Raw genomic sequence first — 20,548 nt, 5'->3', positions numbered from 1 at the left:
AAATTACTTGGTTATTTCGAAACAAGTTAATTATATATACTGGTTCTATCACTATAATAACTGTGTTGTATGAAAGGAGAGACGGTTAGCACTCCCCTAGACAAGGATGGAATACACATATATTGCTTAAGGCACACTTAAGCAACATTTTTTTTGTATATAGTATGTGTACATGATTGGTAATCATATATGTGATATTTGATATATTCTGCGGTGTTATATTTAATTTTCACAGTAACCACCTTAAATGCGTACATGTTGATTTGTTTTTTGTTCTTAAATTTGGATTATTTTTAGGGTGTACTTTCATTTTAGGTATTGTACTTATTATTGTAACTGGTTCTAATTTCGTTTAAGGTTTGCTCACTTGACTAATTTTCAATAGAAGCGCTACTGTTTATAACAAATTACTTGGTTATTTCGAAACAAGTTAATTATATATACTGGTTCTATCACTTAATAACTGTGTTGTATGAAAGGAGAGACGGTTAGCACTCCCCTAGACAAGGATGGAATACACATATATTGCTTAAGGCACACTTAAGCAACATTTTTTTTGTACATGGTATGTGTACATGATTGGTAATCATATATGTGATATTTAATATATTCTGCGGGGTTATATTTAATTTTCACAGTAACCACCTTAAATGCATACATTTTGATTTGTTTTTGTTCGTAAATTTGGATTATTTTTAGGGTGTACTTTCATTTTAGATATTGTTCTTATTATTGTCACTGGTTCTAATTTCGTTTAAGGTTTGCTCACTTGACTAATTTTCAATAGAGGGCGCTAATATTTATAAGAAATTACTTGGTTATTTCGAAACAATTTAATATCACTATAATAACTGTGTTGTATGAAAGGAGAGACGGTTAGCACTCCCCTAGACAAGGATGGAATACACATATATTGCTTAAGGCACACTTAAGCAGCATTTTTTTTGTATATAGTATGTGTACATGATTGGTAATCATATATGTGCTATTTAATATATTCTGCGGTGTTATATTTAATTTTCACAGTAACCACCTTAAATGCATACATGTTGATTTGTGTTTTGTTCTTAAATTAGGATTTTGTACGACCAAAGAAAATGTTTTAAAGGGTTATATTCTGTCGGTAGCTTTATGCTACTTTCATTCGAGAATTGTGGTTTTTGTTATATAGGCGTTTTGTTGTATAAGTTATCTGCTACATATTTTATGATAACGATTTAACTGCATTCATTTAATTGTAATGTCTCCTCTCTATTAACACGGGTTTACTCACATACACTCACATTCGTACTTCTCGGAAAAATCATGAGGGACAATGTATGAATTACTTTTAGAGTGTACTTTCATTTTAGATATTGTTCTTATTATTGTCACTGGTTCTAATTTCGTTTAAGGTTTGCTCACTTGACTAATTTTTAATAGAGGGCGCTACTATTTATAAGAAATTACTTGGTTATTTCCAAACAAGTTAACTATATATACTGGTTCTATCGCTATAATAACTGTGTTGTATGAAAGGAGAGATGGTTAGCACTTCCCTAGACAAGGATGGAATACACATATATTGCTTAAGGCACACTTAAGCAACATTTTTTTTGTCTATAGTATGTGTACATGATTGGTAATCATATATGTGATATTTAATATATTCTGCGGGCTTATATTTAATTTTCACAGTAACCACCTTAAATGCATACATTTTGATTTGTTTTTTGTTCATAAATTTGGATTATTTTTAAGGTGTACTTTCATTTTAGATATTGTTCTTATTATTGTCACTGGTTCTAATTTCGTTTAAGGTTGGCTCACTTGACTAATTTTCAATAGAGGGCGCTACTATTTATAAGAAATTACTTGGTTATTTTGAAACAAGTTAACTATATATACTGGTTCTATCACTATAATAACTGTGTTGTATGAAAGGAGAGACGGTTAGCACTCCCCTAGACAAGGATGGAATACACATATATTGCTTAAGGCACACTTAAGCAACATTTTTTTTGTATATAGTATGTGTACATGATTGGTAATCATATATGTGATATTTGATATATTCTGCGGTGTTATATTTAATTTTCACAGTAACCACCTTAAATGCGTACATGTTGATTTGTTTTTTGTTCTTAAATTTGGATTATTTTTAGGGTGTACTTTCATTTTAGGTATTGTACTTATTATTGTAACTGGTTCTAATTTCGTTTAAGATTTGCTCACTTGACTAATTTTCAATAGAAGCGCTACTGTTTATAACAAATTACTTGGTTATTTCGAAACAAGTTAATTATGTATACTGGTTCTATCACTTAATAACTGTGTTGTATGAAAGGAGAGACGGTTAACACTCCCCTAGACAGGGATGGAATACACATATATTGCTTAAGGCACACTTAAGCAACATTTTTTTTGTACATGGTATGTGTACATGATTGGTAATCATATATGTGATATTTAATATATTCTGCGGGGTTATATTTAATTTTCACAGTAACCACCTTAAATGCATACATTTTGATTTGTTTTTGTTCGTAAATTTGGATTATTTTTAGGGTGTACTTTCATTTTAGATATTGTTCTTATTATTGTCACTTCCCTAGAGAAGGATGGAATACACATATATTGCTTAAGGCACACTTAAGCAACATTTTTTTTGTCTATAGTATGTGTACATGATTGGTAATCATATATGTGTTATTTAATATATTCTGCGGGCTTATATTTAATTTTCACAGTAACCACCTTAAATGCATACATATTGATTTTTGTTCTTAAATTTGGATTATTTTTAGGGTGTACTTTCATTTTAGGTATTGTTCTTATTATTGTCACTGGTTCTAATTTCGTTTAAGGTTTGCTCACTTGACTAATTTTTAATAGAGGGCGCTACTATTTATAAGAAATTACTTGGTTATTTCGAAACAAGTTAATTATATATACTGGTTCTATCACTATAATAACTGTGTTGTATGAAAGGAGAGACGGTTAGCACTCCCCTAGACAAGGATGGAATACACATATATTGCTTAAGGCACACTTAAGTAACATTTTTTTTGTATATAGTATGTGTACATGATTGGTAATCATATATGTGATATTTGATATATTCTGCGGTGTTATATTTAATTTTCACAGTAACCACCTTAAATGCGTACATATTGATTTGCTTTTTGTTCTTAAATTTGGATTATTTTTAGGGTGTACTTTCATTTTAGATATTGTTCTTATTATTGTCACTGGTTCTAATTTCGTTTAAGGTTGGCTCACTTGACTAATTTTCAATAGAGGGCGCTACTATTTATAAGAAATTACTTGATTATTTTGAAACAAGTTAACTATATATACTGGTTCTATCACTATAATAACTGTGTTGTATGAAAGGAGAGACGGTTAGCACTCCCCTAGACAAGGATGGAATACACATATATTGCTTAAGGCACACTTAAGCAACATTTTTTTTGTATATAGTATGTGTACATGATTGGTAATCATATATGTGATATTTGATATATTCTGCGGTGTTATATTTAATTTTCACAGTAACCACCTTAAATGCATACATATTGATTTGCTTTTTGTTCTTAAATTTGGATTATTTTTAGGGTGTACTTTCATTTTAGGTATTGTTCTTATTATTGTAACTGATTCTAATTTCGTTTAAGGTTTGCTCACTTGACTAATTTTCAATAGAGGGCGCTACTATTTATAAGAAATTACTTGGTTATTTCGAAACAAGTTAATTATATATACTGGTTCTATCACTATAATAACTGTGTTGTATTGAAGGAGAGACGGTTAGCACTCCCCTAGACAAGGATGGAATACACATATATTGCTTAAGGCACACTTAAGTAACATTTTTTTTGTATATAGTATGTGTACATGATTGGTAATCATATATGTGATATTTGATATATTCTGCGGTGTTATATTTAATTTTCACAGTAACCACCTTAAATGCATACATTTTGATTTGTTTTTGTTCGTAAATTTGGATTATTTTTAGGGTGTACTTTCATTTTAGGTATTGTACTTATTATTGTAACTGGTTCTAATTTCGTTTAAGGTTTGCTCACTTGACTAATTTTCAATAGAAGCGCTACTGTTTATAACAAATTACTTGGTTATTTCGAAACAAGTTAATTATATATACTGGTTCTATCACTTAATAACTGTGTTGTATGAAAGGAGAGACGGTTAGCACTCCCCTAGACAAGGATGGAATACACATATATTGCATATAGCAAGGCACACTTAAGCAACATTTTTTTTGTACATGGTATGTGTACATGATTGGTAATCATATATGTGATATTTAATATATTCTGCGGGGTTATATTTAATTTTCACAGTAACCACCTTAAATGCATACATTTTGATTTGTTTTTGTTCGTAAATTTGGATTATTTTTAGGGTGTACTTTCATTTTAGATATTGTTCTTATTATTGTCACTGGTTCTAATTTCGTTTAAGGTTTGCTCACTTGACTAATTTTCAATAGAGGGCGCTAATATTTATAAGAAATTACTTGGTTATTTCGAAACAATTTAACTATATATACAGGTTCTATCACTATAATAACTGTGTTGTATGAAAGGAGAGACGGTTAGCACTCCCCTAGACAAGGATGGAATACACATATATTGCTTAAGGCACACTTAAGCAGCATTTTTTTTGTATATAGTATGTGTACATGATTGGTAATCATATATGTGCTATTTAATATATTCTGCGGTGTTATATTTAATTTTCACAGTAACCACCTTAAATGCATACATGTTGATTTGTGTTTTGTTCTTAAATTAGGATTTTGTACGACCAAAGAAAATGTTTTAAAGGGTTATATTCTGTCGGTAGCTTTATGCTACTTTCATTCTAGAATTGTGGTTTTTGTGATATAGGCGTTTTGTTGTATAAGTTATCTGCTACATATTTTATGATAACGATTTAACTGCATTCATTTAATTGTAATGTCTCCTCTCTATTAACACGGGTTTACTCACATACACTCACATTCGTACTTCTCGGAAAAATCATGAGGGACAATGTATGAATTACTTTTAGAGTGTACTTTCATTTTAGATATTGTTCTTATTATTGTCACTGGTTCTAATTTCGTTTAAGGTTTGCTCACTTGACTAATTTTTAATAGAGGGCGCTACTATTTATAAGAAATTACTTGGTTATTTCCAAACAAGTTAACTATATATACTGGTTCTATCGCTATAATAACTGTGTTGTATGAAAGGAGAGATGGTTAGCACTTCCCTAGACAAGGATGGAATACACATATATTGCTTAAGGCACACTTAAGCAACATTTTTTTTATCTATAGTATGTGTACATGATTGGTAATCATATATGTGATATTTAATATATTCTGCGGGCTTATATTTAATTTTCACAGTAACCACCTTAAATGCGTACATGTTGATTTGTTTTTTGTTCTTAAATTTGGATTATTTTTAGGGTGTACTTTCATTTTAGGTATTGTACTTATTATTGTAACTGGTTCTAATTTCGTTTAAGGTTTGCTCACTTGACTAATTTTCAATAGAAGCGCTACTGTTTATAACAAATTACTTGGTTATTTCGAAACAAGTTAATTATGTATACTGGTTCTATCACTTAATAACTGTGTTGTATGAAAGGAGAGACGGTTAACACTCCCCTAGACAAGGATGGAATACACATATATTGCTTAAGGCACACTTAAGCAACATTTTTTTTGTACATGGTATGTGTACATGATTGGTAATCATATATGTGATATTTAATATATTCTGCGGGGTTATATTTAATTTTCACAGTAACCACCTTAAATGCATACATGTTCATTTGTGTTTTGTTCTTAAATTAGGATTTTATACGACCAAAGAAAATGTTTTAAAGGGTTATATTCTGTCGGTAGCTTTATGCTACTTTCATTCTAGAATTGTGGTTTTTGTTATATAGGCGTTTTGTCGTATAAGTTATCTGCTACATATTTTATGATAACGATTTAACTGCATTCATTTAATTGTAATGTCTCCTCTCTATTAACACGGGTTTACTCACATACACTCACATTCGTACTTCTCGGAAAAATCATGAGGGCCAATGTATGAATTATTTTTAGAGTGTACTTTCATTTTAGATATTGTTCTTATTATTGTCACTGGTTCTAATTTCGTTTAAGGTTTACTCACTTGACTAATTTTCAATAGAGGGGGCTACTGTTTATAAGAAATTACTTGGTTATTTCGAAACAATTTAACTATATATACAGGTTCTATCACTATAATAACTGTGTTGTATGAAAGGAGAGACGGTTAGCACTCCCCTAGACAAGGATGGAATACACATATATTGCTTAAGGCACACTTAAGCAGCATTTTTTTTTGTCTATAGTATGTGTACATGATTGGTAATCATATATGTGATATTTAATATATTCTGCGGGCTTATATTTAATTTTCACAGTAACCACCTTAAATGCGTACATGTTGATTTGTTTTTTGTTCTTAAATTTGGATAATTTTTAGGGTGTACTTTCATTTTAGGTATTGTACTTATTATTGTAACTGGTTCTAATTTCGTTTAAGGTTTGCTCACTTGACTAATTTTCAATAGAAGCGCTACTGTTTATAACAAATTACTTGGTTATTTCGAAACAAGTTAATTATGTATACTGGTTCTATCACTTAATAACTGTGTTGTATGAAAGGAGAGACGGTTAGCACTCCACTAGACAAGGATGGAATACACATATATTGCTTAAGGCACAATTAAGCAACATTTTTTTTGTACATGGTATGTGTACATGATTGGTAATCATATATGTGATATTTAATATATTCTGCGGGGTTATATTTAATTTTCACAGTAACCACCTTAAATGCATACATTTTGATTTGTTTTTGTTCGTAAATTTGGATTATTTTTAGGGTGTACTTTCATTTTAGATATTGTTCTTATTATTGTCACTGGTTCTAATTTCGTTTAAGGTTTGCTCACTTGACTAATTTTCAATAGAGGGCGCTAATATTTATAAGAAATTACTTCGTTATTTCGAAACAAGTTAACTATATATACTAGTTCTATCACTATAATAACTGTGTTGTATGAAAGGAGAGACGGTTAGCACTCCCCTAGACAAGGATGGAATACACATATATTGCTTAAGGCACACTTAAGCAGCATTTTTTTTTGTATATAGTATGTGTACATGATTGGTAATCATTTATGTGATATTTAATATATTCTGCGGTGTTATATTTAATTTTCACAGTAACCACCTTAAATGCATACATGTTTATTTGTGTTTTGTTCTTAAATTAGGATTTTATACGACCAAAGAAAATGTTTTAAAGGGTTATATTCTGTCGGTAGCTTTATGCTACTTTCATTCTAGAATTGTGGTTTTTGTTATATAGGCGTTTTGTCGTATAAGTTATCTGCTACATATTTTATGATAACGATTTAACTGCATTCATTTAATTGTAATGTCTCCTCTCTATTAACACGGGTTTACTCACATACACTCACATTCGTACTTCTCGGAAAAATCATGAGGGACAATGTATGAATTATTTTTAGAGTGTACTTTCATTTTAGATATTGTTCTTATTATTGTCACTGGTTCTAATTTCGTTTAAGGTTTACTCACTTGACTAATTTTCAATAGAGGGGGCTACTGTTTATAAGAAATTACTTGGTTATTTCGAAACAATTTAACTATATATACAGGTTCTATCACTATAATAACTGTGTTGTATGAAAGGAGAGACGGTTAGCACTCCCCTAGACAAGGATGGAATACACATATATTGCTTAAGGCACACTTAAGCAACATTTTTTTTTGTATATAGTATGTGTACATGATTGGTAATCATATATGTGCTATTTAATATATTCTGCGGTGTTATATTTAATTTTCACAGTAACCACCTTAAATGCATACATGTTGATTTGTGTTTTGTTCTTAAATTAGGATTTTATACGACCAAAGAAAATGTTTTAAAGGGTTATATTCTGTCGGTAGCTTTATGCTACTTTCATTCGAGAATTGTGGTTTTTGGTATATAGGCGTTTTGTTGTATAAGCTATCTGCTACATATTGTATGATAACGATTTAACTGCATTCATTTAATTGTAATGTCTCCTCTCTATTAACACGGGTTTACTCACATACACTCACATTCGTACTTCTCGGAAAAATCATGAGGGACAATGTATGAATAACTTTTAGAGTGTACTTTCATTTTAGATATTGTTCTTATTATTGTCACTGGTTCTAATTTCGTTTAAGGTTTGCTCACTTGACTAATTTTTAATAGAGGGCGCTACTATTTATAAGAAATTACTTGGTTATTTCCAAACAAGTTAACTATATATACTGGTTCTATCGCTATAATAACTGTGTTGTATAAAAGGAGAGATGGTTAGCACTTCCCTAGAGAAGGATGGAATACACATATATTGCTTAAGGCACACTTAAGCAACATTTTTTTTGTCTATAGTATGTGTACATGATTGGTAATCATATATGTGTTATTTAATATATTCTGCGGGCTTATATTTAATTTTCACAGTAACCACCTTAAATGCATACATTTTGATTTGTTTTTTGTTCATAAATTTGGATTATTTTTAAGGTGTACTTTCATTTTAGATATTGTTCTTATTATTGTCACTGGTTCTAATTTCGTTTAAGGTTGGCTCACTTGACTAATTTTCAATAGAGGGCGCTACTATTTATAAGAAATTACTTGATTATTTTGAAACAAGTTAACTATATATACTGGTTCTATCACTATAATAACTGTGTTGTATGAAAGGAGAGACGGTTAGCACTCCCCTAGACAAGGATGGAATACACATATATTGCTTAAGGCACACTTAAGCAACATTTTTTTTGTATATAGTATGTGTACATGATTGGTAATCATATATGTGATATTTGATATATTCTGCGGTGTTATATTTAATTTTCACAGTAACCACCTTAAATGCATACATTTTGATTTGTTTTTGTTCGTAAATTTGGATTATTTTTAGGGTGTACTTTCATTTTAGATATTGTTCTTATTATTGTCACTGGTTCTAATTTCGTTTAAAGTTTGCTCACTTGACTAATTTTCAATAGAGGGCGCTAATATTTATAAGAAATTACTTGGTTATTTCGAAACAAGTTAACTATATATACTGGTTCTATCACTATAATAACTGTGTTGTATGAAAGGAGAGACGGTTAGCACTCCCCTAGACAAGGATGGAATACACATATATTGCTTAAGGCACACTTAAGCAGCATTTTTTTTGTATATAGTATGTGTACATGATTGGTAATCATATATGTGATATTTAATATATTCTGCGGTGTTATATTTAATTTTCACAGTAACCACCTTAAATGCATACATGTTGATTTGTGTTTTGTTCTTAAATTAGGATTTTATACGACCAAAGAAAATGTTTTAAAGGGTTATATTCTGTCGGTAGCTTTATGCTACTTTCATTCGAGAATTGTGGTTTTTGTTATATAGGCGTTTTGTTGTATAAGTTATCTGCTACATATTGTATGATAACGATTTAACTGCATTCATTTAATTGTAATGTCTCCTCGCTATTAACACGGGTTTACTCACATACACTCACATTCGTACTTCTCGGAAAAATCATGAGGGACAATGTATGAATTACTTTTAGAGTGTACTTTCATTTTAGATATTGTTCTTATTATTGTCACTGGTTCTAATTTCGTTTAAGGTTTGCTCACTTGACTAATTTTTAATAGAGGGCGCTACTATTTATAAGAAATTACTTGGTTATTTCCAAACAAGTTAACTATATATACTGGTTCTATCGCTATAATAACTGTGTTGTATAAAAGGAGAGATGGTTAGCACTTCCCTAGAGAAGGATGGAATACACATATATTGCTTAAGGCACACTTAAGCAACATTTTTTTTGTCTATAGTATGTGTACATGATTGGTAATCATATATGTGTTATTTAATATATTCTGCGGGCTTATATTTAATTTTCACAGTAACCACCTTAAATGCATACATATTGATTTTTGTTCTTAAATTTGGATTATTTTTAGGGTGTACTTTCATTTTAGGTATTGTTCTTATTATTGTCACTGGTTCTAATTTCGTTTAAGGTTTGCTCACTTGACTAATTTTTAATAGAGGGCGCTACTATTTATAAGAAATTACTTGGTTATTTCGAAACAAGTTAATTATATATACTGGTTCTATCACTATAATAACTGTGTTGTATGAAAGGAGAGACGGTTAGCACTCCCCTAGACAAGGATGGAATACACATATATTGCTTAAGGCACACTTAAGTAACATTTTTTTTGTATATAGTATGTGTACATGATTGGTAATCATATATGTGATATTTGATATATTCTGCGGTGTTATATTTAATTTTCACAGTAACCACCTTAAATGCGTACATATTGATTTGCTTTTTGTTCTTAAATTTGGATTATTTTTAGGGTGTACTTTCATTTTAGATATTGTTCTTATTATTGTCACTGGTTCTAATTTCGTTTAAGGTTGGCTCACTTGACTAATTTTCAATAGAGGGCGCTACTATTTATAAGAAATTACTTGATTATTTTGAAACAAGTTAACTATATATACTGGTTCTATCACTATATTAACTGTGTTGTATGAAAGGAGAGACGGTTAGCACTCCCCTAGACAAGGATGGAATACACATATATTGCTTAAGGCACACTTAAGCAACATTTTTTTTGTATATAGTATGTGTACATGATTGGTAATCATATATGTGATATTTGATATATTCTGCGGTGTTATATTTAATTTTCACAGTAACCACCTTAAATGCATACATATTGATTTGCTTTTTGTTCTTAAATTTGGATTATTTTTAGGGTGTACTTTCATTTTAGGTATTGTTCTTATTATTGTAACTGATTCTAATTTCGTTTAAGGTTTGCTCACTTGACTAATTTTCAATAGAGGGCGCTACTATTTATAAGAAATTACTTGGTTATTTCGAAACAAGTTAATTATATATACTGGTTCTATCACTATAATAACTGTGTTGTATGAAAGGAGAGACGGTTAGCACTCCCCTAGACAAGGATGGAATACACATATATTGCTTAAGGCACACTTAAGTAACATTTTTTTTGTATATAGTATGTGTACATGATTGGTAATCATATATGTGATATTTGATATATTCTGCGGTGTTATATTTAATTTTCACAGTAACCACCTTAAATGCATACATATTGATTTGCTTTTTGTTCTTAAATTTGGATTATTTTTAGGGTGTACTTTCATTTTAGGTATTGTACTTATTATTGTAACTGGTTCTAATTTCGTTTAAGGTTTGCTCACTTGACTAATTTTCAATAGAAGCGCTACTGTTTATAACAAATTACTTGGTTATTTCGAAACAAGTTAATTATGTATACTGGTTCTATCACTTAATAACTGTGTTGTATGAAAGGAGAGACGGTTAACACTCCCCTAGACAAGGATGGAATACACATATATTGCTTAAGGCACACTTAAGCAACATTTTTTTTGTACATGGTATGTGTACATGATTGGTAATCATATATGTGATATTTAATATATTCTGCGGGGTTATATTTAATTTTCACAGTAACCACCCTAAATGCATACATTTTGATTTTTTTTGTTCGTAAATTTGGATTATTTTTAGGGTGTACTTTCATTTTAGATATTGTTCTTATTATTGTCACTGGTTCTAATTTCGTTTAAGGTTTGCTCACTTGACTAATTTTCAATAGAGGGCGCTAATATTTATAAGAAATTACTTCGTTATTTCGAAACAAGTTAACTATATATACTAGTTCTATCACTATAATAACTGTGTTGTATGAAAGGAGAGACGGTTAGCACTCCCCTAGACAAGGATGGAATACACATATATTGCTTAAGGCACACTTAAGCAACATTTTTTTTTGTATATAGTATGTGTACATGATTGGTAATCATATATGTGATATTTAATATATTCTGCGGTGTTATATTTAATTTTCACAGTAACCAACTTAAATGCATACATGTTGATTTGTGTTTTGTTCTTAAATTAGGATTTTATACGACCAAAGAAAATGTTTTAAAGGGTTATATTCTGTCGGTAGCTTTATGCTACTTTCATTCTAGAATTGTGGTTTTTGTTATATAGGCGTTTTGTCGTATAAGTTATCTGCTACATATTGTATGATAACGATTTAACTGCATTCATTTAATTGTAATGTCTCCTCTCTATTAACACGGGTTTACTCACATACACTCACATTCGTACTTCTCGGAAAAATCATGAGGGGCAATGTATGAATTATTTTTAGGGTGTACTTTCATTTTAGATATTGTTCTTATTATTGTCACTGGTTCTAATTTCGTTTAAGGTTTGCTCACTTGACTAATTTTCAATAGAGGGCGCTACTATTTATAAGAAATTACTTGGTTATTTCCAAACAAGTTAACTATATATACTGGTTCTATCGCTATAATAACTGTGTTGTATAAAAGGAGAGATGGTTAGCACTTCCCTAGAGAAGGATGGAATACACATATATTGCTTAAGGCACACTTAAGCAACATTTTTTTTGTCTATAGTATGTGTACATGATTGGTAATCATATATGTGATATTTAATATATTCTGCGGGCTTATATTTAATTTTCACAGTAACCACCTTAAATGCGTACATGTTGATTTGTTTTTTGTTCATAAATTTGGATTATTTTTAGATTGTACTTTCATTTTAGGTATTGTTCTTATTATTGTAACTGGTTCTAATTTCGTTTAAGGTTTGCTCACTTGACTAATTTTCAATAGAAGCGCTACTGTTTATAACAAATTACTTGGTTATTTCGAAACAAGTTAATTATGTATACTGGTTCTATCACTTAATAACTGTGTTGTATGAAAGGAGAGACGGTTAACACTCCCCTAGACAAGGATGGAATACACATATATTGCTTAAGGCACACGTAAGCAACATTTTTTTTGTACATGGTATGTGTACATGATTGGTAATCATATATGTGATATTTAATATATTCTGCGGGGTTATATTTAATTTTCACAGTAACCACCTTAAATGCATACATGTTTATTTGTGTTTTGTTCTTAAATTAGGATTTTATACGACCAAAGAAAATGTTTTAAAGGGTTATATTCTGTCGGTAGCTTTATGCTACTTTCATTCTAGAATTGTGGTTTTTGTTATATAGGCGTTTTGTCGTATAAGTTATCTGCTACATATTTTATGATAACGATTTAACTGCATTCATTTAATTGTAATGTCTCCTCTCTATTAACACGGGTTTACTCACATACACTCACATTCGTACTTCTCGGAAAAATCATGAGGGACAATGTATGAATTATTTTTAGAGTGTACTTTCATTTTAGATATTGTTCTTATTATTGTCACTGGTTCTAATTTCGTTTAAGGTTTACTCACTTGACTAATTTTCAATAGAGGGGGCTACTGTTTATAAGAAATTACTTGGTTATTTCGAAACAATTTAACTATATATACAGGTTCTATCACTATAATAACTGTGTTGTATGAAAGGAGAGACGGTTAGCACTCCCCTAGACAAGGATGGAATACACATATATTGCTTAAGGCACACTTAAGCAGCATTTTTTTTTGTCTATAGTATGTGTACATGATTGTTAATCATATATGTGATATTTAATATATTCTGCGGGCTTATATTTAATTTTCACAGTAACCACCTTAAATGCGTACATGTTGATTTGTTTTTTGTTCTTAAATTTGGATAATTTTTAGGGTGTACTTTCATTTTAGGTATTGTACTTATTATTGTAACTGGTTCTAATTTCGTTTAAGGTTTGCTCACTTGACTAATTTTCAATAGAAGCGCTACTGTTTATAACAAATTACTTGGTTATTTCGAAACAAGTTAATTATGTATACTGGTTCTATCACTTAATAACTGTGTTGTATGAAAGGAGAGACGGTTAGCACTCCACTAGACAAGGATGGAATACACATATATTGCTTAAGGCACAATTAAGCAACATTTTTTTTGTACATGGTATGTGTACATGATTGGTAATCATATATGTGATATTTAATATATTCTGCGGGGTTATATTTAATTTTCACAGTAACCACCCTAAATGCATACATTTTGATTTTTTTTGTTCGTAAATTTGGATTATTTTTAGGGTGTACTTTCATTTTAGATATTGTTCTTATTATTGTCACTGGTTCTAATTTCGTTTAAGGTTTGCTCACTTGACTAATTTTCAATAGAGGGCGCTAATATTTATAAGAAATTACTTCGTTATTTCGAAACAAGTTAACTATATATACTAGTTCTATCACTATAATAACTGTGTTGTATGAAAGGAGAGACGGTTAGCACTCCCCTAGACAAGGATGGAATACACATATATTGCTTAAGGCACACTTAAGCAGCATTTTTTTTGTATATAGTATGTGTACATGATTGGTAATCATATATGTGATATTTAATATATTCTGCGGTGTTATATTTAATTTTCACAGTAACCAACTTAAATGCATACATGTTGATTTGTGTTTTGTTCTTAAATTAGGATTTTATACGACCAAAGAAAATGTTTTAAAGGGTTATATTCTGTCGGTAGCTTTATGCTACTTTCATTCTAGAATTGTGGTTTTTGTTATATAGGCGTTTTGTCGTATAAGTTATCTGCTACATATTGTATGATAACGATTTAACTGCATTCATTTAATTGTAATGTCTCCTCTCTATTAACACGGGTTTACTCACATACACTCACATTCGTACTTCTCGGAAAAATCATGAGGGGCAATGTATGAATTATTTTTAGGGTGTACTTTCATTTTAGATATTGTTCTTATTATTGTCACTGGTTCTAATTTCGTTTAAGGTTTGCTCACTTGACTAATTTTCAATAGAGGGCGCTACTATTTATAAGAAATTACTTGGTTATTTCGAAACAAGTTAACTATATATACTGGTTCTATCACTATAATAACTGTGTTGTATGAAAGGAGAGACGGTTAGCACTCCCCTAGACAAGGATGGAATACACATATATTGCTTAAGGCACACTTAAGCAACATTTTTTTTTGTCTATAGTATGTGTACATGATTGGTAATCATATATGTGATATTTAATATATTCTGCGGGCTTATATTTAATTTTCACAGTAACCACCTTAAATGCGTACATGTTGATTTGTTTTTTGTTCTTAAATTTGGATTATTTTTAGGGTGTACTTTCATTTTAGGTATTGTACTTATTATTGTAACTGGTTCTAATTTCGTTTAAGGTTTGCTCACTTGATTAATTTTCAATAGAAGCGCTACTGTTTATAACAAATTACTTGGTTATTTCGAAACAAGTTAATTATGTATACTGGTTCTATCACTTAATAACTGTGTTGTATGAAAGGAGAGACGGTTAGCACTCCACTAGACAAGGATGGAATACACATATATTGCTTAAGGCACACTTAAGCAACATTTTTTTTGTACATGGTATGTGTACATGATTGGTACTCATATATGTGATATTTAATATATTCTGCGGGGTTATATTTAATTTTCACAGTAACCACCTTAAATGCGTACATGTTGATTTGTTTTTTGTTCTTAAATTTGGATTATTTTTAGGGTGTACTTTCATTTTAGGTATTGTACTTATTATTGTAACTGGTTCTAATTTCGTTTAAGGTTTGCTCACTTGATTAATTTTCAATAGAAGCGCTACTGTTTATAACAAATTACTTGGTTATTTCGAAACAAGTTAATTATGTATACTGGTTCTATCACTTAATAACTGTGTTGTATGAAAGGAGAGACGGTTAGCACTCCACTAGACAAGGATGGAATACACATATATTGCTTAAGGCACACTTAAGCAACATTTTTTTTGTACATGGTATGTGTACATGATTGGTACTCATATATGTGATATTTAATATATTCTGCGGGGTTATATTTAATTTTCACAGTAACCACCTTAAATGCATACATTTTGATTTGTTTTTGTTCGTAAATTTGGATTATTTTTAGGGTGTACTTTCATTTTAGATATTGTTCTTATTATTGTCACTGGTTCTAATTTCGTTTAAGGTTTGCTCACTTGACTAATTTTCAATAGAGGGCGCTAATATTTATAAGAAATTACTTCGTTATTTCGAAACAAGTTAACTATATATACTAGTTCTATCACTATAATAACTGTGTTGTATGAAAGGAGAGACGGTTAGCACTCCCCTAGACAAGGATGGAATACACATATATTGCTTAAGGCACACTTAAGCAGCATTTTTTTTGTATATAGTATGTGTACATGATTGGTAATCATATATGTGATATTTAATATATTCTGCGGTGTTATATTTAATTTTCACAGTAACCACCTTAAATGCATACATGTTTATTTGTGTTTTGTTCTTAAATTAGGATTTTATACGACCAAAGAAAATGTTTTAAAGGGTTATATTCTGTCGGTAGCTTTATGCTACTTTCATTCTAGAATTGTGGTTTTTGTTATATAGGCGTTTTGTCGTATAAGTTATCTGCTACATATTTTATGATAACGATTTAACTGCATTCATTTAATTGTAATGTCTCCTCTCTATTAACACGGGTTTACTCACATACACTCACATTCGTACTTCTCGGAAAAATCATGAGGGACAATGTATGAATTACTTTTAGAGTGTACTTTCATTTTAGATATTGTTCTTATTATTGTCACTGGTTCTAATTTCGTTTAAGGTTTGCTCACTTGACTAATTTTTAATAGAGGGCGCTACTATTTATAAGAAATTACTTGGTTATTTCCAAACAATTTAACTATATATACAGGTTCTATCACTATAATAACTGTGTTGTATGAAAGGAGAGACGGTTAGCACTCCCCTAGACAAGGATGGAATACACATATATTGCTTAAGGCACACTTAAGCAGCATTTTTTTTTGTATATAGTATGTGTACATGATTGGTAATCATATATGTGCTATTTAATATATTCTGCGGTGTTATATTTAATTTTCACAGTAACCACCTTAAATGCATACATGTTGATTTGTGTTTTGTTCTTAAATTAGGATTTTATACGACCAAAGAAAATGTTTTAAAGGGTTATATTCTGTCGGTAGCTTTATGCTACTTTCATTCGAGAATTGTGGTTTTTGTTATATAGGCGTTTTGTTGTATAAGTTATCTGCTACATATTGTATGATAACGATTTAACTGCATTCATTTAATTGTAATGTCTCCTCTCTATTAACACGGGTTTACTTACATACACTCACATTCGTACTTCTCGGAAAAATCATGAGGGACAATGTATGAATTACTTTTAGAGTGTACTTTCATTTTAGATATTGTTCTTATTATTGTCACTGGTTCTAATTTCGTTTAAGGTTTGCTCACTTGACTAATTTTTAATAGAGGGCGCTACTATTTATAAGAAATTACTTGGTTATTTCCAAACAAGTTAACTATATATACTGGTTCTATCGCTATAATAACTGTGTTGTATAAAAGGAGAGATGGTTAGCACTTCCCTAGAGAAGGATGGAATACACATATATTGCTTAAGGCACACTTAAGCAACATTTTTTTTGTCTATAGTATGTGTACATGATTGGTAATCATATATGTGATATTTAATATATTCTGCGGTGTTATATTTAATTTTCACACTAACCACCTTAAATGCATACATTTTGATTTGCTTTTTGTTCATAAATTTGGATTATTTTTAGGGTGTACTTTCATTTTAGATATTGTTCTTATTATTGTCACTGGTTCTAATTTCGTTTAAGGTTTGCTCACTTGACTAATTTTCAATAGAGGGCGCTAATATTTATAAGAAATTACTTGGTTATTTCGAAACAAGTTAACTATATATACTGGTTCTATCACTATAGTAACTGTGTTGTATCAAAGGAGAGACGGTTAGCACTCCCCTAGACAAAGATGGAATACACATATATTGCTTAAGGCACACTTAAGCAACATTTTTTTTGTATATAGTATGTGTACATGATTGGTAATCATATATGTGATATTTAATATATTCTGCGGGGTTATATTTAATTTTCACAGTAACCACCTTAAATGCATACATTTTGATTTGTTTTTTGTTCTTAAATTTGGATTATTTTTAGGGTGTACTTTCATTTTAGATATTGTTCTTATTATTGTCACTGGTTCTAATTTCGTTTAAGGTTTGCTCACTTGACTAATTTTTAATAGAGGGCGCTACTATTTATAAGAAATTACTTGGTTATTTCCAAACAAGTTAACTATATATACTGGTTCTATCGCTATAATAACTGTGTTGTATGAAAGGAGAGATGGTTAGCACTTCCCTAGACAAGGATGGAATACACATATATTGCTTAAGGCACACTTAAGCAACATTTTTTTTGTCTATAGTATGTGTACATGATTGGTAATCATATATGTGATATTTAATATATTCTGCGGGGTTATATTTAATTTTCACAGTAACCACCTTAAATGCATACATTTTGATTTGTTTTTTGTTCATAAATTTGGATTATTTTTAAGGTGTACTTTCATTTTAGATATTGTTCTTATTATTGTCACTGGTTCTAATTTCGTTTAAGGTTGGCTCACTTGACTAATTTTCAATAGAGGGCGCTACTATTTATAAGAAATTACTTGGTTATTTTGAAACAAGTTAACTATATATACTGGTTCTATCACTATAATAACTGTGTTGTATGAAAGGAGAGACGGTTAGCACTCCCCTAGACAAGGATGGAATACACATATATTGCTTAAGGCACACTTAAGCAGCATTTTTTTTTGTCTATAGTATGTGTACATGATTGGTAATCATATATGTGATATTTAATATATTCTGCGGGCTTATATTTAATTTTCACAGTAACCACCTTAAATGCGTACATGTTGATTTGTTTTTTGTTCTTAAATTTGGATTATTTTTAGGGTGTACTTTCATTTTAGGTATTGTACTTATTATTGTAACTGGTTCTAATTTCGTTTAAGGTTTGCTCACTTGATTAATTTTCAATAGAAGCGCTACTGTTTATAACAAATTACTTGGTTATTTCGAAACAAGTTAATTATGTATACTGGTTCTATCACTTAATAACTGTGTTGTATGAAAGGAGAGACGGTTAGCACTCCACTAGACAAGGATGGAATACACATATATTGCTTAAGGCACACTTAAGCAACATTTTTTTTGTACATGGTATGTGTACATGATTGGTACTCATATATGTGATATTTAATATATTCTGCGGGGTTATATTTAATTTTCACAGTAACCACCTTAAATGCGTACATGTTGATTTGTTTTTTGTTCTTAAATTTGGATTATTTTTAGGGTGTACTTTCATTTTAGGTATTGTACTTATTATTGTAACTGGTTCTAATTTCGTTTAAGGTTTGCTCACTTGATTAATTTTCAATAGAAGCGCTACTGTTTATAACAAATTACTTGGTTATTTCGAAACAAGTTAATTATGTATACTGGTTCTATCACTTAATAACTGTGTTGTATGAAAGGAGAGACGGTTAGCACTCCACTAGACAAGGATGAAATACACATATATTGCTTAAGGCACACTTAAGCAACATTTTTTTTGTACATGGTATGTGTACATGATTGGTACTCATATATGTGATATTTAATATATTCTGCGGGGTTATATTTAATTTTCACAGTAACCACCTTAAATGCATACATTTTGATTTGTTTTTGTTCGTAAATTTGGATTATTTTTAGGGTGTACTTTCATTTTAGATATTGTTCTTATTATTGTCACTGGTTCTAATTTCGTTTAAGGTTTGCTCACTTGACTAATTTTCAATAGAGGGCGCTAATATTTATAAGAAATTACTTCGTTATTTCGAAACAAGTTAACTATATATACTAGTTCTATCACTATAATAACTGTGTTGTATGAAAGGAGAGACGGTTAGCACTCCCCTAGACAAGGATGGAATACACATATATTGCTTAAGGCACACTTAAGCAGCATTTTTTTTGTATATAGTATGTGTACATGATTGGTAATCATATATGTGATATTTAATATATTCTGCGGTGTTATATTTAATTTTCACAGTAACCACCTTAAATGCATACATGTTTATTTGTGTTTTGTTCTTAAATTAGGATTTTATACGACCAAAGAAAATGTTTTAAAGGGTTATATTCTGTCGGTAGCTTTATGCTACTTTCATTCTAGAATTGTGGTTTTTGTTATATAGGCGTTTTGTCGTATAAGTTATCTGCTACATATTTTATGATAACGATTTAACTGCATTCATTTAATTGTAATGTCTCCTCTCTATTAACACGGGTTTACTCACATACACTCACATTCGTACTTCTCGGAAAAATCATGAGGGACAATGTATGAATTACTTTTAGAGTGTACTTTCATTTTAGATATTGTTCTTATTATTGTCACTGGTTCTAATTTCGTTTAAGGTTTGCTCACTTGACTAATTTTTAATAGAGGGC

General features: G+C 30.1%; 42 non-coding genes and 2 pseudogenes across 42 annotated transcripts; all 44 read left to right on the top strand.

The window, feature by feature from the left end:
* The first annotated feature begins 62 nt into the window (after positions 1-62).
* On the top strand, positions 63-154 carry LOC143189476 (U6atac minor spliceosomal RNA). Its single transcript, XR_013003918.1, has one exon. It is a non-coding gene; the product is annotated as a U6atac minor spliceosomal RNA (small nuclear RNA).
* Positions 155-465: 311 nt separating this feature from the next.
* On the top strand, positions 466-557 carry LOC143189475 (U6atac minor spliceosomal RNA). Its single transcript, XR_013003917.1, has one exon. It is a non-coding gene; the product is annotated as a U6atac minor spliceosomal RNA (small nuclear RNA).
* A 296-nt stretch (positions 558-853) lies between these two features.
* On the top strand, positions 854-945 carry LOC143189522 (U6atac minor spliceosomal RNA). Its single transcript, XR_013003962.1, has one exon. It is a non-coding gene; the product is annotated as a U6atac minor spliceosomal RNA (small nuclear RNA).
* A 559-nt stretch (positions 946-1,504) lies between these two features.
* On the top strand, positions 1,505-1,596 carry LOC143189494 (U6atac minor spliceosomal RNA). The gene has a single exon (XR_013003936.1). It is a non-coding gene; the product is annotated as a U6atac minor spliceosomal RNA (small nuclear RNA).
* Positions 1,597-1,909: 313 nt separating this feature from the next.
* On the top strand, positions 1,910-2,001 carry LOC143189474 (U6atac minor spliceosomal RNA). Its single transcript, XR_013003916.1, has one exon. It is a non-coding gene; the product is annotated as a U6atac minor spliceosomal RNA (small nuclear RNA).
* A 311-nt stretch (positions 2,002-2,312) lies between these two features.
* On the top strand, positions 2,313-2,404 carry LOC143189647 (U6atac minor spliceosomal RNA). The gene has a single exon (XR_013004080.1). It is a non-coding gene; the product is annotated as a U6atac minor spliceosomal RNA (small nuclear RNA).
* Positions 2,405-2,567: 163 nt separating this feature from the next.
* LOC143189149 (uncharacterized) lies at positions 2,568-2,648 on the top strand (annotated as a pseudogene).
* Positions 2,649-2,956: 308 nt separating this feature from the next.
* On the top strand, positions 2,957-3,048 carry LOC143189576 (U6atac minor spliceosomal RNA). The gene has a single exon (XR_013004012.1). It is a non-coding gene; the product is annotated as a U6atac minor spliceosomal RNA (small nuclear RNA).
* Positions 3,049-3,361: 313 nt separating this feature from the next.
* On the top strand, positions 3,362-3,453 carry LOC143189473 (U6atac minor spliceosomal RNA). The gene has a single exon (XR_013003915.1). It is a non-coding gene; the product is annotated as a U6atac minor spliceosomal RNA (small nuclear RNA).
* Positions 3,454-3,766: 313 nt separating this feature from the next.
* Positions 3,767-3,858, top strand: LOC143189664 (U6atac minor spliceosomal RNA). Its single transcript, XR_013004094.1, has one exon. It is a non-coding gene; the product is annotated as a U6atac minor spliceosomal RNA (small nuclear RNA).
* Positions 3,859-4,168: 310 nt separating this feature from the next.
* Positions 4,169-4,265, top strand: LOC143189663 (uncharacterized; annotated as a pseudogene).
* A 312-nt stretch (positions 4,266-4,577) lies between these two features.
* LOC143189521 (U6atac minor spliceosomal RNA) lies at positions 4,578-4,669 on the top strand. Its single transcript, XR_013003961.1, has one exon. It is a non-coding gene; the product is annotated as a U6atac minor spliceosomal RNA (small nuclear RNA).
* A 559-nt stretch (positions 4,670-5,228) lies between these two features.
* LOC143189493 (U6atac minor spliceosomal RNA) lies at positions 5,229-5,320 on the top strand. Its single transcript, XR_013003935.1, has one exon. It is a non-coding gene; the product is annotated as a U6atac minor spliceosomal RNA (small nuclear RNA).
* A 311-nt stretch (positions 5,321-5,631) lies between these two features.
* LOC143189597 (U6atac minor spliceosomal RNA) lies at positions 5,632-5,723 on the top strand. Its single transcript, XR_013004032.1, has one exon. It is a non-coding gene; the product is annotated as a U6atac minor spliceosomal RNA (small nuclear RNA).
* A 559-nt stretch (positions 5,724-6,282) lies between these two features.
* LOC143189549 (U6atac minor spliceosomal RNA) lies at positions 6,283-6,374 on the top strand. Its single transcript, XR_013003986.1, has one exon. It is a non-coding gene; the product is annotated as a U6atac minor spliceosomal RNA (small nuclear RNA).
* Positions 6,375-6,686: 312 nt separating this feature from the next.
* On the top strand, positions 6,687-6,778 carry LOC143189621 (U6atac minor spliceosomal RNA). Its single transcript, XR_013004055.1, has one exon. It is a non-coding gene; the product is annotated as a U6atac minor spliceosomal RNA (small nuclear RNA).
* Positions 6,779-7,090: 312 nt separating this feature from the next.
* LOC143189548 (U6atac minor spliceosomal RNA) lies at positions 7,091-7,182 on the top strand. Its single transcript, XR_013003985.1, has one exon. It is a non-coding gene; the product is annotated as a U6atac minor spliceosomal RNA (small nuclear RNA).
* A 560-nt stretch (positions 7,183-7,742) lies between these two features.
* On the top strand, positions 7,743-7,834 carry LOC143189471 (U6atac minor spliceosomal RNA). The gene has a single exon (XR_013003913.1). It is a non-coding gene; the product is annotated as a U6atac minor spliceosomal RNA (small nuclear RNA).
* Positions 7,835-8,394: 560 nt separating this feature from the next.
* On the top strand, positions 8,395-8,486 carry LOC143189634 (U6atac minor spliceosomal RNA). The gene has a single exon (XR_013004068.1). It is a non-coding gene; the product is annotated as a U6atac minor spliceosomal RNA (small nuclear RNA).
* A 313-nt stretch (positions 8,487-8,799) lies between these two features.
* LOC143189470 (U6atac minor spliceosomal RNA) lies at positions 8,800-8,891 on the top strand. Its single transcript, XR_013003912.1, has one exon. It is a non-coding gene; the product is annotated as a U6atac minor spliceosomal RNA (small nuclear RNA).
* A 312-nt stretch (positions 8,892-9,203) lies between these two features.
* LOC143189520 (U6atac minor spliceosomal RNA) lies at positions 9,204-9,295 on the top strand. The gene has a single exon (XR_013003960.1). It is a non-coding gene; the product is annotated as a U6atac minor spliceosomal RNA (small nuclear RNA).
* A 559-nt stretch (positions 9,296-9,854) lies between these two features.
* On the top strand, positions 9,855-9,946 carry LOC143189633 (U6atac minor spliceosomal RNA). Its single transcript, XR_013004067.1, has one exon. It is a non-coding gene; the product is annotated as a U6atac minor spliceosomal RNA (small nuclear RNA).
* Positions 9,947-10,254: 308 nt separating this feature from the next.
* On the top strand, positions 10,255-10,346 carry LOC143189575 (U6atac minor spliceosomal RNA). The gene has a single exon (XR_013004011.1). It is a non-coding gene; the product is annotated as a U6atac minor spliceosomal RNA (small nuclear RNA).
* A 313-nt stretch (positions 10,347-10,659) lies between these two features.
* On the top strand, positions 10,660-10,751 carry LOC143189469 (U6atac minor spliceosomal RNA). The gene has a single exon (XR_013003911.1). It is a non-coding gene; the product is annotated as a U6atac minor spliceosomal RNA (small nuclear RNA).
* Positions 10,752-11,064: 313 nt separating this feature from the next.
* On the top strand, positions 11,065-11,156 carry LOC143189574 (U6atac minor spliceosomal RNA). Its single transcript, XR_013004010.1, has one exon. It is a non-coding gene; the product is annotated as a U6atac minor spliceosomal RNA (small nuclear RNA).
* A 311-nt stretch (positions 11,157-11,467) lies between these two features.
* On the top strand, positions 11,468-11,559 carry LOC143189596 (U6atac minor spliceosomal RNA). The gene has a single exon (XR_013004031.1). It is a non-coding gene; the product is annotated as a U6atac minor spliceosomal RNA (small nuclear RNA).
* A 311-nt stretch (positions 11,560-11,870) lies between these two features.
* On the top strand, positions 11,871-11,962 carry LOC143189468 (U6atac minor spliceosomal RNA). The gene has a single exon (XR_013003910.1). It is a non-coding gene; the product is annotated as a U6atac minor spliceosomal RNA (small nuclear RNA).
* Positions 11,963-12,522: 560 nt separating this feature from the next.
* LOC143189632 (U6atac minor spliceosomal RNA) lies at positions 12,523-12,614 on the top strand. Its single transcript, XR_013004066.1, has one exon. It is a non-coding gene; the product is annotated as a U6atac minor spliceosomal RNA (small nuclear RNA).
* A 311-nt stretch (positions 12,615-12,925) lies between these two features.
* Positions 12,926-13,017, top strand: LOC143189604 (U6atac minor spliceosomal RNA). The gene has a single exon (XR_013004038.1). It is a non-coding gene; the product is annotated as a U6atac minor spliceosomal RNA (small nuclear RNA).
* Positions 13,018-13,576: 559 nt separating this feature from the next.
* Positions 13,577-13,668, top strand: LOC143189547 (U6atac minor spliceosomal RNA). The gene has a single exon (XR_013003984.1). It is a non-coding gene; the product is annotated as a U6atac minor spliceosomal RNA (small nuclear RNA).
* Positions 13,669-13,980: 312 nt separating this feature from the next.
* Positions 13,981-14,072, top strand: LOC143189620 (U6atac minor spliceosomal RNA). Its single transcript, XR_013004054.1, has one exon. It is a non-coding gene; the product is annotated as a U6atac minor spliceosomal RNA (small nuclear RNA).
* A 311-nt stretch (positions 14,073-14,383) lies between these two features.
* On the top strand, positions 14,384-14,475 carry LOC143189518 (U6atac minor spliceosomal RNA). Its single transcript, XR_013003958.1, has one exon. It is a non-coding gene; the product is annotated as a U6atac minor spliceosomal RNA (small nuclear RNA).
* A 559-nt stretch (positions 14,476-15,034) lies between these two features.
* Positions 15,035-15,126, top strand: LOC143189487 (U6atac minor spliceosomal RNA). The gene has a single exon (XR_013003929.1). It is a non-coding gene; the product is annotated as a U6atac minor spliceosomal RNA (small nuclear RNA).
* A 312-nt stretch (positions 15,127-15,438) lies between these two features.
* On the top strand, positions 15,439-15,530 carry LOC143189609 (U6atac minor spliceosomal RNA). Its single transcript, XR_013004043.1, has one exon. It is a non-coding gene; the product is annotated as a U6atac minor spliceosomal RNA (small nuclear RNA).
* Positions 15,531-15,841: 311 nt separating this feature from the next.
* Positions 15,842-15,933, top strand: LOC143189607 (U6atac minor spliceosomal RNA). Its single transcript, XR_013004041.1, has one exon. It is a non-coding gene; the product is annotated as a U6atac minor spliceosomal RNA (small nuclear RNA).
* Positions 15,934-16,245: 312 nt separating this feature from the next.
* LOC143189517 (U6atac minor spliceosomal RNA) lies at positions 16,246-16,337 on the top strand. The gene has a single exon (XR_013003957.1). It is a non-coding gene; the product is annotated as a U6atac minor spliceosomal RNA (small nuclear RNA).
* A 559-nt stretch (positions 16,338-16,896) lies between these two features.
* On the top strand, positions 16,897-16,988 carry LOC143189546 (U6atac minor spliceosomal RNA). Its single transcript, XR_013003983.1, has one exon. It is a non-coding gene; the product is annotated as a U6atac minor spliceosomal RNA (small nuclear RNA).
* Positions 16,989-17,548: 560 nt separating this feature from the next.
* On the top strand, positions 17,549-17,640 carry LOC143189631 (U6atac minor spliceosomal RNA). Its single transcript, XR_013004065.1, has one exon. It is a non-coding gene; the product is annotated as a U6atac minor spliceosomal RNA (small nuclear RNA).
* Positions 17,641-17,953: 313 nt separating this feature from the next.
* Positions 17,954-18,045, top strand: LOC143189657 (U6atac minor spliceosomal RNA). The gene has a single exon (XR_013004089.1). It is a non-coding gene; the product is annotated as a U6atac minor spliceosomal RNA (small nuclear RNA).
* A 313-nt stretch (positions 18,046-18,358) lies between these two features.
* On the top strand, positions 18,359-18,450 carry LOC143189492 (U6atac minor spliceosomal RNA). The gene has a single exon (XR_013003934.1). It is a non-coding gene; the product is annotated as a U6atac minor spliceosomal RNA (small nuclear RNA).
* A 313-nt stretch (positions 18,451-18,763) lies between these two features.
* On the top strand, positions 18,764-18,855 carry LOC143189545 (U6atac minor spliceosomal RNA). The gene has a single exon (XR_013003982.1). It is a non-coding gene; the product is annotated as a U6atac minor spliceosomal RNA (small nuclear RNA).
* Positions 18,856-19,167: 312 nt separating this feature from the next.
* On the top strand, positions 19,168-19,259 carry LOC143189606 (U6atac minor spliceosomal RNA). The gene has a single exon (XR_013004040.1). It is a non-coding gene; the product is annotated as a U6atac minor spliceosomal RNA (small nuclear RNA).
* Positions 19,260-19,570: 311 nt separating this feature from the next.
* LOC143189659 (U6atac minor spliceosomal RNA) lies at positions 19,571-19,662 on the top strand. Its single transcript, XR_013004091.1, has one exon. It is a non-coding gene; the product is annotated as a U6atac minor spliceosomal RNA (small nuclear RNA).
* Positions 19,663-19,974: 312 nt separating this feature from the next.
* LOC143189516 (U6atac minor spliceosomal RNA) lies at positions 19,975-20,066 on the top strand. The gene has a single exon (XR_013003956.1). It is a non-coding gene; the product is annotated as a U6atac minor spliceosomal RNA (small nuclear RNA).
* The last annotated feature ends 482 nt before the right edge of the window (positions 20,067-20,548 follow it).

Source organism: Rhynchophorus ferrugineus, unplaced genomic scaffold (genome assembly GCF_030347505.1).
Source record: "Rhynchophorus ferrugineus isolate W39M unplaced genomic scaffold, kcgeb_rfMv2 rfM1, whole genome shotgun sequence".
Classification (NCBI taxonomy): domain Eukaryota; kingdom Metazoa; phylum Arthropoda; class Insecta; order Coleoptera; family Curculionidae; genus Rhynchophorus; species Rhynchophorus ferrugineus.
Note: the sequence above shows the minus strand (reverse complement) of the source record. Positions and strands in the feature narration are given on the sequence as shown.